Genomic DNA, 18,425 nt, shown 5'->3' with positions numbered 1-18,425 from the left:
GTTGGGCTTGTTACTCCAAGTGGGACTTGGAAATGTGGAAAAGCTAAACAAGAGTGATATGAATCTCCGACAACGAAATGGAGCTCGGGTAGCCACCACTTCAAGAGAAATTTATATACTTGTTTTAGCAATTAGCTTTGAGTTATAATTTACATAATTGTTATTATGTACGCACTTAGTCTAAAACATTATTTCCATGTGAGACATGAAAGGATCTATATTTTGTCATCAAAGACAATTGTTGTATTTTATTGAAATATAGACATGGATGTGAGCCATGTCACTTATCTTTATGATACACAAGTTTTAGACAGTTCCAACTCATGTAAAGATATCTACATAATACGATCCAAAAGACTCATAACTAGTAATCTAAATGATTTGTACATTTGATTTTTCAATTAGGTTACGTAAATGAGAAACGCATTAAATGCTAGTGTCGACTAGTATTATTGGACCATTTGATTTTCAATCATATGGAATATGCGAATCTTGTCTCCTTTGCAATATAATTTGTACTTCCTTTAGTGGTAAAGGGACACAAGCGAGTGATTGTTGAGACAAATACATGCCGATGTATGTGTTCTAATAAGCATCATCGCAAGGGGAATTTATGACTACTTCGTCACTTTTACCAATGATTCAAGTAGATAAGGGTATATTTACTTAATCAAATAAAAGGTGAAGCATTTGAGAGATTTGAGAAATTTATAAAATGACGTAGAGAACCAATTGAACAAAGTACTAAAGCATTACGATCCAATCATAGTTGCAAAGATCTAAGTAATAGATTTGATTTATCAAAGATGGTTTATGACCTAGTGTCACGACCCATAAAATCAAACTAATATGAGTTGGTTTGAGTTGTTTAACTCAATTTTGGGAATTTGCAATCCAATACGGACAAGTAATTCTAATCGGATGGTCAACCATGAGATACCAAGAATAGAGAGTCTATTAAACCATATTACATGAATTAAGCTGCCATGTTTGGGATGGCCTTTTGAAAGCTAGTACATTATCTAGATAAACACTAATACTCCGTCAAATATATATATTTGTGACTCACAAAGCTATCTCTCAAGAAGATAGATGTATTTCTGAGAGATAGAGTGGGAGAAGATTGTATCGTCACAAACATCTCTTATAGTTGAAATGTTACTTTGTGAAAGTAATAGAATTATAGAGTTGGAGTGTAGATGAACTATAGTATATGAAGATAGATTGGAAGTATAGTTCAGTGGGAGTTTATCGCACATGTCTTATTGTTTAAAAATATTACTTTGTGAAAGTGATAGTATCATGACCTTGTTATATATACAAGCCGAAGCATTACAATCCGAAAATTGTTGCTCATGAGTAGATTTACTTTAAAGTGAGGGTCTCTTTAAAGGGAAATAGAGCTTTAGAGTACACAAATGCATAAGATTTACATAAAGATGTTGATCAAGACAAATTATGTTAGGAATTGCCGCATTTCATTATAATGAAGAATGGCAAATTGAATTCACTTTTCTAAAATGAGAATTTAGAGAAGGAAGTGTTTTAAAACACAAAACCTTAGATGAAGATCTAAGAATCCTAACATATTATGCGTAGCTATCTTAAGTGATCACAAGATGGTCTTAAGCTAGCATTAAAGGATTATACTTTTCGTTCATGTGATATAGTGAATTGTTTCATTCACATGATTGAAGAATCATGATATACATGAAGTTAAGTGGGAGCTAAAAATTGTTTCTCCATGTCTTATATGTTGATAACATATTACTTATTGACAATGATATACCAATGCTCTCTTCTGGTAAGAGAAATTGGGAGACATGGAAAGGGATGCAAAGTATTCTAAATTTTGAATCTATGTGAGAGAATATTGGCATAGAGTTGAGAGTCTTATGAGGATAAGATATTTCGCATCTGTTGAACAACAACAAAGTTGAATGGCTTATTCATGATTATGAAAGTGGAATTACTATGATGGAATCATAGTCGTTCACTGAACCCATTAAGTTGTTGATTACATGAAATCGATTACTAATGTTTCCGCCATTAGAACGATATGTATGCCAACAGACGCACGTGTTGTGATGTACCATATGCTAGGTACATAATAAATCAATAATAAGTTAATTCATTAGATGGGCTTGTGAAAGCCTTAAAGTACAATTGATGACTTGTACACATGTTTGGATGATAAACTAAGTTAAGGTGTTGAAGGGTTGCACAAACTTTAGTTTCCAAGCTTAAAAGGATTTGATGAAATCCTAAGCTAATGTTATTGACAAAGGAGTAAGAAACTAAGAAATGTGTTTTAGTTTCGCACATTGCAAATTCTACAAAAGGAATCTAAGTAAGTTGTGATAAAATGGTCAACGTAGGGATTAAGGGTGAATCCCTCTACAAATGACTTTATCACAAGTTATGCGATAACAGTGGGAGCGTCTTTCAAGTAAAGAGCTCATGTCTAGTAAGATGTCTAGACATATACTTGGATAAAATTCATGTCATTAGAGATGACATTGAATGGAAGGAAATAACAATTTATAAAGTTGGGATATATGGATTACAGGTATATCTTCTTTCCAAGCTTTTATTGCTCATAAACTAGTGTTAATAATACACTAAAGATTATAGAATATGAAGTAGTAATAGTGTATTGACTATTCATATGTGATAATCGCATTTATCGTTTGAGTTTTATTAAACTCACCGCTACCTTGTCGTATCCGAATGGGTTGTAGAGACAAATTGAACCCCATTAAAGTGAACTGGATTGACATGGTATTCGCCCCTAGTTATTTATATGAGGTGACGTTTCGAAGTGACTATAGTGTGATGCGATTGATGGCAAGTTCAAGTGCCATAGAGTCATATGGGATGACTAGTCGATCACATAGGCAGACTGTATGGGACAATCTGTCGGGCAGTGACCGCTTATAGAGTTCTGGTAATTCATAAAGCCTGGTCGTGGCAAGAGCTACTATAGTATTCTTATGAGTCAATTCTTTTGACTAGAGACTATTCGCCCAAGTTGGCACAACTTCTGATTAGCTTTGATTTATACTCTACGATTTCGTAAATGAGGTCAAACTGGGTATATTTTAGGTTATGATGGACTGTGGCTGAACGAAGGGAATAGGGCGATAGAAATTGTCCACCCCTTGTCAGGGTTGTTTAAAATCTCAAGGCCACTCGAGGAGTAGTTAACTGGAAATGCGTGGCCACGCTCGGAAGGTATCCATGATGGATAATTCCGGTCAGACAGTTAATCTCCAGATCGAGAAAACCACTCAAGATATGATCAAATGTAAGTACGACCTGCAAGACACCTTGCATTGAGTGGGAGATTGTAATAGGACAAGAGAATTGGTGACGCACACTTGTCGAGGACAAGTGGGAGATTGTTAGGAAATGTGTCCTCAACAATAGTGCGATCACATGATTTAAATATCATAATTAAATCTCATACTAAGAATACGTGAGGGATGATTCTTTATACAATGATCGACCGTCATTAATCGGTAATGATTGGCTGACTAGAGTTTGACATTACTGTCGTGTGACGGTGGTGGTAAGTTGATCCCTTTAGGTCACACCTATAGGATGAGGCCCAAATAGATATTTAACTAATTGTATGCAATACGAATTAATTAATTCCTTAATTGTGGGAGTGCAATTTTGCGTCTTATTATAATGTGATTAAATAAGATTTAATTTAGTAATTAAGCGTTAAATTACTAAATTAGTTGAGGTATTATATAAGTTTTGAGGTAGAGGTAATTAGTTATTTAAAATTACAAGAAGTTGTAATTTTAACTAACTAGTAATTATGGGACCCATTATATGATGATATAATGGTAGTATACTACTCAAAAAGTGGAGTGTATATTATATTATTAATTGTAATATTTAAGTGTTAAATGATTACTTTAATAATTAAATATGTAAGATAGTTAAACATATGACTTATAAGCATTTGTGGGACAAATGACAAAAGGCAAAAATGGACCATATAAGGACCATTATTTCGGCCAACATGAGAGCACACAAGATGCTCTTTTGTCTTGTTCATTTGTTATAACATAGTGTGATAGAGACATATCTATGACACATCTTACAAGCCTACATACTACACTCTACCTATAATTAAACAAAGAGTAAAAACAAAAAGCAAAGATTCCCTTCATGGGATAAGCCAACCGGTTTTGGCACTTCAAAAGGAGCATTTGGTTGCTCATTTTGACACTTACTTGTTTTTGCTAGTTTTGTTTATTTCTCTCTAAAAATCCTCACATGCAATTGCAAGAAAGCTCCCCATAAATACTAATACATATCATACATTACTTAAGAGAGTAATACAAGATCATTAGTATTATTAAGGTAATATTTCTACTACATATCTAGTTAATATTAGTAGAGATTTTTGGGATTCATCTTGGGTGCAATTTATTGGAGTGACTTCTAAACTTGGAGTCTTAGGAGGATCATCCATCATTATAAGCTCAAGAACAAGTGAAGGAAGGTGACCTTACTTGTGCCCAAATTTTCGAACCAACCAACAATGTAAGGAACATTGTTTTTCTTATAAATCTTTCATTTTGTTATGCATGCACTAGATCTAAAGAACAAATAATTAACAAGTTAATTAGTTCACTATTAGAGGAGTCTAATAATAGGTATATGAACCTAACAAGAAGTGGTTTAATAAATTATTTACATATGAATTGGTCGTAAAAATAATACAAGACGGGATAAAACTAATTGGAACGAATTAAACGCTAATTACAATATTAATTATGAATTAAATTGGTTAATTATGTTATTAATGTTCAACTATTTACAAAGATGACGATGAACAGATGAAAATATACCAAAGGCCGAATTCCAGAGACTTGATATTGATGAATCAAATCTCTAAAACCCGGATTGATTTAAATGACGAAAACGCGCAAATATGAATTACTTGGGATTTAAGTCGGGAATTAAAAGATGAATTATTAACGAATTATATGTTAAATATTATGCTAATGAAATAAGAACAAGCAAAGACAAAGCAAGAAATAACAGACGAAAATAACAGAAGACGACGGAAGAAGAAGGGGAGCAGGAACTGCGGCAGCCTTGGGAAGTGGCGCAACAGATGTTGCGTCCCTTCGAAGAGGCGTAACAGTTCCTGCTCTCCTTCTCGACGTCTGTCTCGCGTTAATTAGTAAAAAGGGGTTTGAATAAAGGTTTTGCAGAACGGTTTGAATATACTTTCGACGTAAACCTTACAATAACGATTACAAAAATAAAGTACAATAATAAAAGATGAGATTTACACCCTCAGACTTACATGTTTGACGAAACGAGATTAACTAGGTAAACGTTTAGTGATGCTCAACTCGAATGTATGAAGAAAGTGCCTTCTAAGAGGAAATTAAGCAAGATTGATTGAGTTGATTGATGTGGAGTTGGTCAAATTGGTCTGTCATGCAAAACGAGGCTGATACTCAGAAGGATCCGAGCTTACGTGGTCGAAAGTTCAAGCACGTAGATGCGAAAAAGCAAGAGCGTGGTCTTAGAATGTAAAGGGAGAAGAGAAGGGCAGACACTCGCGTGAGAAATATGAGGAACGAAGGCTCCTATTTATACTAATCACACGGAGGAATTAGGGTTTAGGTGAAACTTTGGAAGTAAATCTCGAAAAGATTTGAAAATACGCAGAAAGGAGCTGGGGAAGAGGCGCAGCAGTTGCTGCGTCTCTTGGAAGATGCGCAGCATCTGTTGCACTCTTTCCCCAAGGGTTACCTCCCGCGGAAGAAAAATTTCCGCGTTTTTATTATAGAATTGAGGTTTGATCTTGATTTCCTTTTTATTTATAAAATAATTTCAGGATATAATTTTCATGTGATCAATATTTGAGCATATTTAGTCCTCGAATTAGCCCTCGTTTCCATGCTTTTTAGTGCATATTTGGGTCATTTACTATCTTTAGTCCGTTGTTTTGCATATCCTTTGAGGTTTTGTTTCCTTGGTAGGAGAGGTGTGCAAACCTTGCATTTTCATGGCAAAATAGAGCTAAATTGATCGAATCTAATGACCAAGAATCAAAGAGAAGACAAGACTAGAAGGCCTTTGTACATAATGTAGTAGATGGGCAATGATGAAGAAGATCCTTGCATCCCCGACAAAATCCCGGAGGATTGTTAGAAGAAGAAAATAAGGAAAGGAAGCTGAGCCAGGATCCGCTCGTCCCACCACTCGGGACGCCCGTCCAGCAGCCTCCCAGGACGCTCGTCCAAGCCGCCCAGACGCCCGTCCAGCAGCTCCCCAATCCGCCCGTCCGACCCTTGGACGCTCGGAGTCTACTCCAGAGGGACATGTCCTCTTCGTCCCTCCATTGAAGATGCGCATATATTTGCAAGACTAGCTAAAAGGAGACCCGCATCTTTTTTTGAGGAGAGCGATTCCTCAAGGACTTAATCGTCATTTAAGCTCTTTGTAACTCTAATTTGTGCACCTAATCCCCACTATAAATACCCCATTAGTCTAATTAGGTTATCATGCTCTTCTTATGAATCCTTAGTGTAGTTTATATCATTCTAATATCTCCTTAATCTTTTAATCAACTTCTAATCAAATATTAATATAAATCTCATTTCCTTAATTTCTCTTTTGTTCATCTTTTATTTTGGGTAATTGAAGATTATTTGGGTTTATTGGGAGATTGACAACATTCCATCAATCATCTAGTACTTCTTTTATTCTTTGTATTATTATTTTGGAATCATCATTAGGTATAACTCTCTTAATCCCTTTTTAATTATTGTTAATCATCTACATTTATTCATCATGTTTTGCTTTGTTAATATGATTGACAACCTTGTTAACATGTTAAACTTGATAATGAGTGAGTAGTTTTCTTAACTAGGGTTAATGGGTAATTAGGGGAAACCAACATGGGGGATGATTCATGCTTAATTTAATATGTTTTCATAATTTATTTGCTTGCTTGTTGTGATCTCAACTTATGCACATGTTATGTTTGATGAAATGCGAGCCTATGAATCCTTACATGTAAGACATAAACCAATTCGATTCTCATTAGACCATGCATATGGTTGAGTAGGGAGGATTAAGTCGACTTGTAGGTGTTGTACAATTTAATCGATTCGGCCCCGGAACCCAAACCTCCCTAGGATTGTAAGATATAAGCCAACTCGATCCTATCACAACAATAATTGCTTGCTTATAATTTGAGAATATGTTTGTATGATCAATTCCCATGAATCCCCTATGACCCCATGATACCCTAGTGCTTTTAATCAATTGTTTACATCTCATTTTAGTCATCTTGCTTGTTTACTTTTATTGTTATTTAGTTTAGTGATCTTCTTATCTCAACCCAAATTGTGACACCCCTAGACACCACTACTTGTAATCGAAAATCCTACATCAATTCCCGTCCCTTGGGATCCGACCTTTACTTGCCTCTTTACTAATAGTAGAGTTGTTTGTGAAGTTATAAATATTGTTTTGGTCTAGGTGCTCCTAACGACAAGTAACCAAAATCTAAGCTCAAAGCGGACCGAACAAAAATGGCGCCGTTGCCGGGGATGGTGTTAACTTGATTTGATTTTCTTTGATTGTTATTAGTTGTGTCTTTCTTTGCCTTCGGGAAGTAAAGCTCCTCAAGGTTTGTTCAAATTGTGTTCGAGTTGTTTGATATTTTTAATGTCTAGAAGATCACAAGGTAACTTGTTACCCATTGATCACGAAATTGAAAGGACTCTGACAACCAATAGAAGACTTGCTAGGAATAATTTGAGAGGTATTGGTGAGGTTGTAGATATTCAACCAAACACTATTGAGTTCATCAATCCTTTTGCAAGAGAAGGTGAGGAGAACCCAACACAAAATCAATCACACAACCAACCCACAATTCCTAAGTTTTCATCACATTCCGTACCAACCGAAGAGAACCTACCCAATGGTACTCCCACACCACAACACTTAACCGGAAATTTCATTGCAAAATCCGCATTTATCCAATTAGTCGAAAGAAGCCAATTTGGAGGGATGCCTAGTGAAGACCCTCATTCCCATATGGAAACTTTTTGTGACTATTGTGATGCGATTTCACAAACCGGAGTGACTCAAGACCAAATTCGATGGGTCTTATTTCCTTTTTCTCTAATTGGCACCGCAAAACAATGGTTGAAAAGTCTTGATAAAGCTACTCTTGGAATTTACTCTTGGAAGAAGTTGGCTCTAGCTTTCTACAAAAAATTCTACCCTCCGGAAAAGACTAACATGCTAAGAGCTCAAATTACGGGTTTTAAGCAAAGGGATGAAGAATCTTTGTATGAAGCTTGGGAGCGATTCAAAGGAATTTGTCGCTCATGTCCTCATCATGGACTTAGCGAGTGGTTCTTGGTACAACAATTCTGGAATGGTTTTACGAAGACTAAAGAAACATTCTCAACATGGGATGAAATGGTATGTTCACCGAATTTGACGATAATCAAACTTGGAACAAGATTGAGGAAATGGCGGTCCATAATTCACAATATAGTAGACCTCGCAAGGCTACTAGAGGAGGAAAGCATGAAGTGGACTATATTACTCAACGGGGTGCTCAACTTAGTGCTCATATTGATACCATCAACTTGAAGTTTGAGAAGGCTATGACTAAACTTGAAGAAGCCTCAAAATCACCAAAGCATCATGTTAATGCCATTGTAGCATCGTCATCAATCCCAAGTGGGATATGTGAGAATTGTGGAACTTTGGGACATGACCAAAGTGAATGTAGGGGAACAAATGAACAAGTGAATGCTTTTCACGTATACAAGAGTGGTACCCCTTATTCCAATTATTACAATGAAAACACCAACACTAGTAGAAAAAACCCCTACAGTGGCGGTCAAAAATGACCTTTTATGGCGGTTTTTAAAGGTTTTGGGTGCGTCGTATATCACGGGGTCGTATATACTTTTGCGGCGGTTTTACAACCGCCACTATAGCTCTCATACGGTGGCGGTTGTTAAAAAAACCGCCATTATAGACTTACATAAAACGACGGTTGTTAGACAAGAACCGCCATTATAACTCACCTATAGTGGCGGTTATTGTTTAAAAACCGCCACTATAACTATAACAATAATATCATTACACCACTACATGTTCTCTATAACGACGGTTGTTGTTATAGAACTGCCATTAAAGGTAATTATAACGTCGGTTGTTTGTACATAACCGCCACTAAAGGTAATTATAACGTCGGTTGTTTGGTGAAGAACCGCCACCATAGGTAGTTATTTTTTTATAAAAAATTGCTACCAAAATTTTGGTAGCAATAACCTAAAGATTTGACAATCCAAATACCAAAATGAACAAACAATAAATAGAAGTGAATGATAACCAACAAATTTGTGTATCATCCGACCTAACAAATTAGTATTATTGATGTTAAAAAAAACATACTTCCAAGTGTGTAAATAATCACATACACGTCTTAGTTAATAAACAAATCAACATTACATTTTCTCTAAACTTTTGATAACGTACACCTCTTTAACATCTTTGATAGCTTAAGAAGTTCAGAGTATCATCAAGACCATTCACTACTACAAATACAGGCTATAACAACGGTCAAAAACCGTTGTTGTATAAAAAAGCGGACGTTGTTAAAGCGTCCGTTGTAAAAGGTTTTAACAACGGTTGGTTTTCTTTAGAAAACCGTTGTTAAAAATATTAACAACGGTTTTAAGTATAAAAACCCGTTTTGGAAAGTGTGACTCAATTTTGGGGGGAAAGTTATAACAACGGGTTTTAATATACAAAACCGTTGTTATAACTAAAGACAACGGGTTGTTTGTAAATAACCGTTGTTGTTTGTTCTTAAAAAATAAAAAAAAATTAAATTAAATATTACTAGATGCATGCATAATTACGGCCCGTTAGAATTCCGATGCATGCATTATTACTGACATCACTGTACATATGAACGGATAATATGGAATGAGAAGGGTTAGTAATAAGATTTGAAGCAGCATTGAGAGATATGATGATGATTATGGCACAACTTCCTAACATATATATTAATTAAAAAACAACTCAACCCACACATTGCTTAGTATAAATACATTGCATTATCTCAACTAACATTTCCATTATCTCAATATATACATCTCCAAACCCTAACTCGCTAAAACAAACTCTACTTAATCTTTCAAAACAAACTCCAAAAACTCCAACAAAATGAATGATTTCATCCTTAAGACTCTTACCATGATCGAGAACAACAATAACTTCATCCGCCGGTTCCTCCATATTGAGGAAAGTTTCAGGAGCTACCTTGCGGATGCTCGATCCGCATCAAGCACGCCAAAGAAGATGGCTTGATGGAGCAAGCAGCAGCGATTGCGGCTATATGACGATATAGCAAGCGAACGGAACCTCCAAATAGCCAAGGAGGAGAGGACGGATACGATAGAGTAGAATAAGATCCTCTATGAAAATATAAGAATTGCATTTTTATATATGTAATTTTTTTTTTAATTTATGTATTTATAAATATATATATATATATATATTAATTATGTTTATCTTGCTTCTTCATCTTGCTTCTTCATTGTTTTACTAACTAATTATGCGAACAATACTTAAACAAATAACATAATGGTCGATAAAAACACATACATGCAAAAGAAATAAATAGAAAAAGAAAATAATGATGATGAAACTAATAAAGGATAAAGTGAGATTTACCCGATAAATACGAACGTAATAGACGATGAAATCAACAAAGTGACGGCGAGAAGATAAAGCGATGATGAGAAAGAGAGAAAGAGAGAAAGAGAGAAAGAGAGTGTGTGTTTTGTGTTTGTTTTTGCTTTGTGTTTGTGTTTGTGTATTAAGGGTTGTGTTTTGTGGCTGCAGCAGACTTCTGTTTGTGTGGTTTATAGTATGGAAGGTATTGACAACGGTTATTAAACAACAACCGTTGTGAAATATGTTTTAACAACGGTTGTAAAAAAACACCCGTTGTTAAATAAATTTTAACAACGGGTTTCAAAAATAACCGTTGTGATTACTTTTCACTAACTTTGCGCCAAATTATTAACAACGGTTGTGCATGTGTGACCCGTTGTTAAAACTAATAACAACGGTTTTTATAACCATGCCCGTTGTAATTGATTTTAGTAAAATTCGCGCCATACATTCTACAACGTCTATTGTGATTTTCGTGAATAATCGTTGTTAAAGGGGCTTTGTAGTTGCCTGGATTTGTAGTAGTGATTAATCGCCAAGCGCTTGCTCTGGTTAAGATAATTGTACTCATCGGCCATTCCTATGTTCAATTTACCTGCAGTGAAAATGACATTCAAATGATGCTGATAACTACCAAGAACTTGAGATAGACACTAATTACTAATGTCAGGCTGGATAATAGTGCAAAGATAGAAATATCAAAATAATAAGTTGAGAGTTGACAAACATTACAAAGAGAGAGTGTGAACACATGAAAACCAACAACGATCAAATGCTCATGGTCACAATACTCTATTACACGACACACGTGAACACAACTCGGCTTAAAATTTATGAAGCAAAGTAAGAAGTGAAGGAAGTTATCACCTGTATGTAGTAATATAGTTCTGAAGCCTACACCTCTTTAACATCCTTCATCTCGTCAATTGACACTCTTAAATCTGCAATGATACATTTAACAAAACCAATAGTAAGAAAAAACTGAAAAAAAAAGAAAAAAACATTAACAATTTGATTTAGTGGTAAAACTGAAGTAAACCTAAACAAATTACAGCGATGCGCCTAAAAAAAGATTAGAACTGTAGCTCTATTAATGCTAACATATGCTTAATTGATCATAATTCGCCCGTAGGACCGAAACACACTAGCACCAAATATATGGGGCATATATGAATAAATTAAAAGAAAAGTTACCTACAAACCTCCACTTCCTTTGGTAATCATCCACCACAGCAAAGTGAAAGCTTGGGAGCAAATGGACATGAGTAAGTGAGTAAGACCACCAGCAGATAGCCTCTTTAAGTGTCGAGTGCCAGCTGAGTCCTTCATGTAGGAGATTAATTAGACATGGACCATATATAGTTCTATATGGAAACAATCAGAGGAAATGGAAGTAGATTTCTAGTATTCTAATATTAAGTATTTTGATTAAAGTTCTATCTGAATAAATCTTAGCCAGAATAAACTACATAGGTAAGATGTATCAAGATTCATATATATTAGCAAAACAATGATCACACAACAACTGCCCCTTTCCTATATTTGCAGAAGTTAGGTAGAATTTACATCTAAACTACGTACTGCCACCAAATTTCTTACCCTTGAATATATTAGCATGGCCTATAACTATTTCACACAGCACATTCATCAAGCGGGCTAAAGTTTGTATCAATTGTTGTCTGGAAGGTTTTCTTAGAAAATCGTACAACAAAATCTGAGAATATCAGTTACAAGTTGAGCATTTTCAAAATAAATACTTGCTGGTAGAAGACTGGTTTTTAAGACAATAGGAGAAAGGCTAAATTCTGAACAAATACCTGCGCTTTAAAAGCTAAATATCCACCATGACGGTTGGGATCCACAGTAGGCTCATTCGCGCTGCAACAAATCCAAATATAAATATAACAAAATGTTAAACAAGCTGTGAACTATTATAACATCCGAATTCCTTGAAAATGATCAGTGAGTCCCAAAAGAAACAATTAAGCTCAAGAAACATAACTGAAAAAAGGAATGCACACTACTTTTGAATGAGTCACTAGCAAAGATACACCACCTGCCAATGCTTCCAAATCTTGGTCTGTGCATAATCTGGTGCTTTGGGGAGTCGAAAGCATAGCTTTGCACATGAAAAAAACAATTAAGAAATATATTAGGAAAGTACGACTCAAGCTACTGAAGCATTAGTGATTATGTAACAATCTCATTTTGAAGCTCCTGTTATTCAAAAAATCCGCCAAATGCTCCTTCCTAGTATCATTTTAGCCTAGGCAGATTGTGAAAGTCACATGAAAAATTGATTGACATCTACACATATGACATTGGTCAGCATTTGTTATCGCATTCAACGATAAATTTGATTCTTAAATTCAAGACCTTTTACATAACTGTTTGCCGAGAAGATGTAGATGACATGGTTTCAGGAAGACGATTAATATGGGGTAAATAATATAAGCAGGTAATTAATGCTTGATGTAGTAAGAATCAGAGAATTAATTACCAATAACAAGTAAAGAGTAGTGATGTTAAAGAAGTTAACCGGGATAAAACAGAGTTGAACACCAGCGGCAACAGCATGGCAAATCGCATCTTCAATATCATAACATTCCAGGCTTCCATGCAACAACGCAGAACGAGCTTCTGTTTTCACCAATTACTCAACGCCATAAACATTCACACAATATTCCCAGATCTAAGAACAAGTTAACTAAGATGAACAAGAGAAATAAAGGGATACATTTTCATTCTCAAAGAGTGGATTCGTTGAGGTTAGAGAGATAGAGAATGCCATTCTAAAAAATTTGCAAAAACAAAAGATCAATTCAGACAAGGCTACAACAATAATCTACTGCCATTTGGAATGGGTGGCCGGGCATCACCAAGGCACTCTTTCCTGACCTGGTTGATACTGCAGAATGGTTGACACTGCAGAATGGCTTACATGAATTAAGACGTCCTTTAGCTAGAATTCCCATAGGTACCAAGTAAGAGATTCAAACAAGCACTAAATCTGATCTTCCCCTTACTAAAAGCACACGAAGCTCAGTAGTCTTGACTCTTGAGTCTTAGCTGCTAGTAGGACTTCTGACTGTAATTTTCTCAACAATACATTTGTTACCGATTATCCATGTTGCATGCTAGGAATATAAGGAAAAAAGGATTAAACGAACAATGAAACTTATCCATATAATAATTCAAGTTTGTTGTAAGGTTGTCCTTAGTATGACTTATCCTTTGACTTAGAAACGTGAGAAAGATACACCACTAAGCATGAAATAATTTCAACTAAAAGGATTAAACAACCTTTTCTACCTCAAAATACTTTTACTATTTTTTCCATGTAAATGAAGAAAAATCCTTTTTATCACAGAGGGCGGCTGAGCCAATGATTTTTGTTACCTACTGGAACACCCTTTCTAAATGTAGCCATGATTTACATGAATAAGACCTACTTCGTAGAACGAAATAAAGAGCCGCAAGAAAAACGTATTACTCCAGAGTTCACATAGCTAAGTACAAATGTCAGACTTCAGTTTCCGGTTTTTTTTCTATAGGTAGTTAGCATATCTTGACACCGTTCAATTATGAACCATAAGCAGCTAGTAAAACTTTCAGAGAATACGTATCTTTAACTGTAGACTTATTATAATTAAACAGGGGCATAATAAAAATAAGACCTTAAATTTCTTTATTTCTATATAATTGCCGTCTCAACTCTCAAGTCTAATATCTAAGCAAACCGGCTTGTATCAATTTTAGGTACTCCTAATGGAAGATGGAAAAGTTTTTTAAGACAATAATCTACCGCCATTTGGAATGGGTGGCCGGGCATCACCAGCAGGAAAATGAATTCCCCAACATCAGACTTGAAGCGGCATTGAAAGAAATCAAAGATCTTAAATCACAAATCAACAAAAACAATCTAGAGGAGCAAAATCGATATAGTGCAACTCTACCACCAAATTTACATCGTCTAAACAATCAAATTAGATTAAAAATAAAATTAATTAGGGTTTCGGGTATGGGTATGATGAATTAGGGTCTGAATTAGATTAAGAAGATATTATTAATTTAGTGTTTTGAATCATACCGGTGGTGTATTTTTGAGCAGTTGCAGCCATGATCGGAGCGTTGAATGAAAGCAGCAATGATGGGGATGATGAGAGGCACGACGTTAGCGAGGGTGGCATGGTGGGCGAGCGTGCAGATCCGAAAGGTGTTGAGGGGAGTGAGGTTTATGGTGGTGGCGGTAGACGGAGTGGAGCATGGGCGTTTCGAGAGAGAAACAAGAATGGAGTCTGAGAAATTGAAGAAGACGAAGAAACGGGTTTAAGAGGAAACTAATCGTATAATGCTAAGGCGTTTTTTGAGGTTTTAATTTTTTAATTTTTTCTATTAAAGTCGGTTTTAATTAGAAACCGACATAAAAATATATTATGGCGGTTTTTTAACCCAAAAAAGTATAACTTTGTATTAACTTTTAGCATCATTCTTAACGTCGGTTGTTAATAGAACCGCCACAATTGACCTATGGTGGCGTTTCCTATTTGGAACCGCCATAAAAAACTTATGTTATCACGTCGGTTCTTACTTAAACCGCCACTATAAACCTCCTACATACATAAAAATTTCATTCCCGCCAATTTTTTGAGCTTTTCGCGTCGTTTCTATTAGAACCGCCACGATAACTGCGTCGTGATAGGGGTTTTCTCTACTAGTGCAAATTCCACCCAAATCTCTCATACAAAAGCCAAAATGTTCAAAACCATCAACCAACATACACCCCACCTCCCATGAGAAACCAAAACCAAAGACCCTTTTTCAACCAAAACCAAGGTTATCAAAATCAAACACCATACAATCAACAAAATGACCAAGGTTTTGATGTTCAAAAAGCGGTCCTCCAAATGCAAAAGAATCAACAAGAATTTTTCACTCAAATGCAAAAAGATAGCCAAACAAAAGACATCACCATCAACAACAACCTAGCCCACACAAAAATGTTGGAAACTCAAATGACCCAACTAGCATCTTCAAACTCTCAAAGACAAAATGGGCAATTACCACCTCAAAGTAATTCCCCAAGACATGAAACGGTTAGTGCCATTCACTTGAGGAGTGGTACGAGATATGAAGGACCAAAGAAGCAAGTTGAGGATGAAGTTGTGGAAGCTGGTGACACGGAAAGAGTTGTGCAAAACTATGGGGAAGAAGAACCCACCAATCAATAAGTTTCAAAGAAAAATGAAGAAAAAGGCAAGGAGAAGGAACCCATTGTGATTAGGCTTCCATTCCCGAGTCGTCAAGCTAAACCTAAGTTTGATGACCAACTTGGAAAATTCATGAAAATTTTGAAGAATTTAGAAGTCTCGATTCCTTTCACGGAATTGATCAATCACGTTCCGGCCTATGCAAAGTACATAAAGGACATCCTTACGAAGAAGAAATCAATCTGGAAGCTTGAGACTATTGCCTTCACTAAGGTGAGTAGTGCCATCCTTCAAGGGAGTTCACCTCCAAAACTCAAGAATCCGGGAAGTTTCTCCATTCCATGCACTATTGGTGACACTACAATCAACAAAGCTTTATGTGCCCCTGGGGCAAGTGTTAGTGTCATGCCATATTCGGTTAGCAAGAGGCTAGGAATGGGAGAACTCAAATGTACCAACATCACGCTTCAAATGGCGGATAGATCAACAAAGACAACTTTAGAGGTATGGGAAGATGTTCCCGTGAGAATTGGAAAATTCTTCATCCCGGTGGATTTTGTCATTGTTGACATGGAAGAAGACTCCAACATTCCTATTATCTTAGGAAGAACGTTCTAGCACACCGCGGAAGCGGTGATCGATGTAAAGCATGGAGAACTCACCCTTGAAGTGGGAGATGAAACCATCACTTTCAATCTTGACAAGACCATGAGAGCTCCCCGATTGCATGAGCCATGTTTTATGGTTGATCACTATAGCCGGAAGGATGATAGGAAGAAGTTGGGATTTCAATGGAAAAATAAAATGGATGATGCTCCATCAAAAGAGCAAGGAAATAGCAACAATGAGAGCTTGAAAAGCTCACCCATGACAAGTGAAGAAGATGGCCTCATTGGCCAAGACAAGAAAGAAAGAGAGTTGTCTCTATCAACTCAAGAAACTTTCAATGATCAAGTAGATGAAGTTTGCGGTCTTTGGGATGATGAGTTCGAAGGGATATTCAATCCCTATATTGGTAATGCTATGAACCAAGACCATCATGGAGAACAACAAATGCAAAAATCTATTGAGGACCTTTATCATGATAATGAACAAGCTTTCGACTACATCTTCAAGGTGTTGAGTAACATCAACAACACCTTGAACATGCCCCCTTGACATCTCACATTGGATGAGAGTTTGGTGGAGTCCTCCCTAAACCATCATTTGTAAATATTCTAACTACCTAACTTGTATTTCAATTATTATATTGCATTCTTTGTCATTTTGGATTTATTTTTGTGCCTTGATCAAGATATTCATCATTTTGAGAGAAGTGAGGGAGGGTCTTATGATTTTATTGATGTGTAGTGCTTTAACTTAGTGTGGGGATAGCAATTGCCTAGGTTATTCATTCCTTTGTAGTGCCCCTACAATGAAGAACACGAGAATTGAAGAATGAAAATGACACGGGTTACGAAATACCCACGGATGGACCTGAATCCGTGTGGTCAAGGAGGAATCCGAGCATCCAATCGGACAATCCGCTCGTCCGGAAGAACCCGAGCGTCCAAAGTCACCAGACGCTCGTCTCGTAGAGCTGCAGAATACAAAAAACTGGTCTATAAGAGAATCCGAGTGTCTCAGCTGAGAATCCGCTCATCTCATTCTAGACGGCCGTCCTTCACAAAAGACGCTCGTCTTTTTCAGTAGCAAAAATATGGGGATTTCTCTGTAAAGGAATCCGAGCGTCCCTCCAGAAAGACGTTAGTCTCTCCACAAAGAATCAGCTCATCTTAGAAGCAAGACGCTCGTCCTGTGGCGTCTTTTCCTGGGTTAAACATTGAAGAATCCGCCCGTCCCGATGCATGGTCCGCTCGTCCTCTGCTGCGATTTCAAAAATAACGGTTGATTTAAACCCCTTTTCTCCCATTCATTCTCATTTCTTCAACATACAAGCACAACTCAGTACCCAAAAACCCCAAAAACCCTCACCCTCCCCATCAACAAAGCCAAATTTCCTCAACCAAATTCAATCAAATCAAATCCAAACTTCCTCACAACAAAAATTAATCACTCCTTTTGCAACAAGTGATTCAAACACCAAGATCTTCAACCTTTGAGTCGATTTTTGGGATACAAAACAACATTCATCCTAAATCGATTTGAGTATCACTAAAAATTGAAGATTTCAATCTTTCATTGGTGTAATCAAGCAAAGGAGAATGGCAAGAACTAAAGGAGGTAACAAGGCACCCCCAAAGAAGACACTTTCCAAAAGGCAACAAGCTCTTTAAGCAAAACAATTGTCAAAGGCATTGGTAGTCCATGAGGCGAGGTTGGAGGTTCAACAAGGTCCCCCTATAGAAGCTACAACATCAACAACTCCGGTCATTGAGCAATTATCCAATTATCCGGAGGTAACTTTCACTTCCGACTCTCATAGGGAGAAATTCATTATCTTTGCTAAGAAAACCA

General features: G+C 36.4%; 1 non-coding gene across 1 annotated transcript; it reads right to left on the bottom strand.

The window, feature by feature from the left end:
• Window positions 1-8,295: 8,295 nt before the first annotated feature.
• LOC141645534 (small nucleolar RNA R71) lies at window positions 8,296-8,402 on the bottom strand. The gene has a single exon (XR_012545014.1). It is a non-coding gene; the product is annotated as a small nucleolar RNA R71 (small nucleolar RNA).
• Between the last annotated feature and the right edge of the window lie 10,023 nt (window positions 8,403-18,425).

The sequence above is a fragment of the Silene latifolia genome, chromosome 2, assembly GCF_048544455.1.
Source record: "Silene latifolia isolate original U9 population chromosome 2, ASM4854445v1, whole genome shotgun sequence".
Taxonomy (NCBI): Eukaryota; Viridiplantae; Streptophyta; class Magnoliopsida; order Caryophyllales; family Caryophyllaceae; genus Silene; species Silene latifolia.
This window is presented reverse-complemented; position numbering and strand designations above follow the sequence as displayed.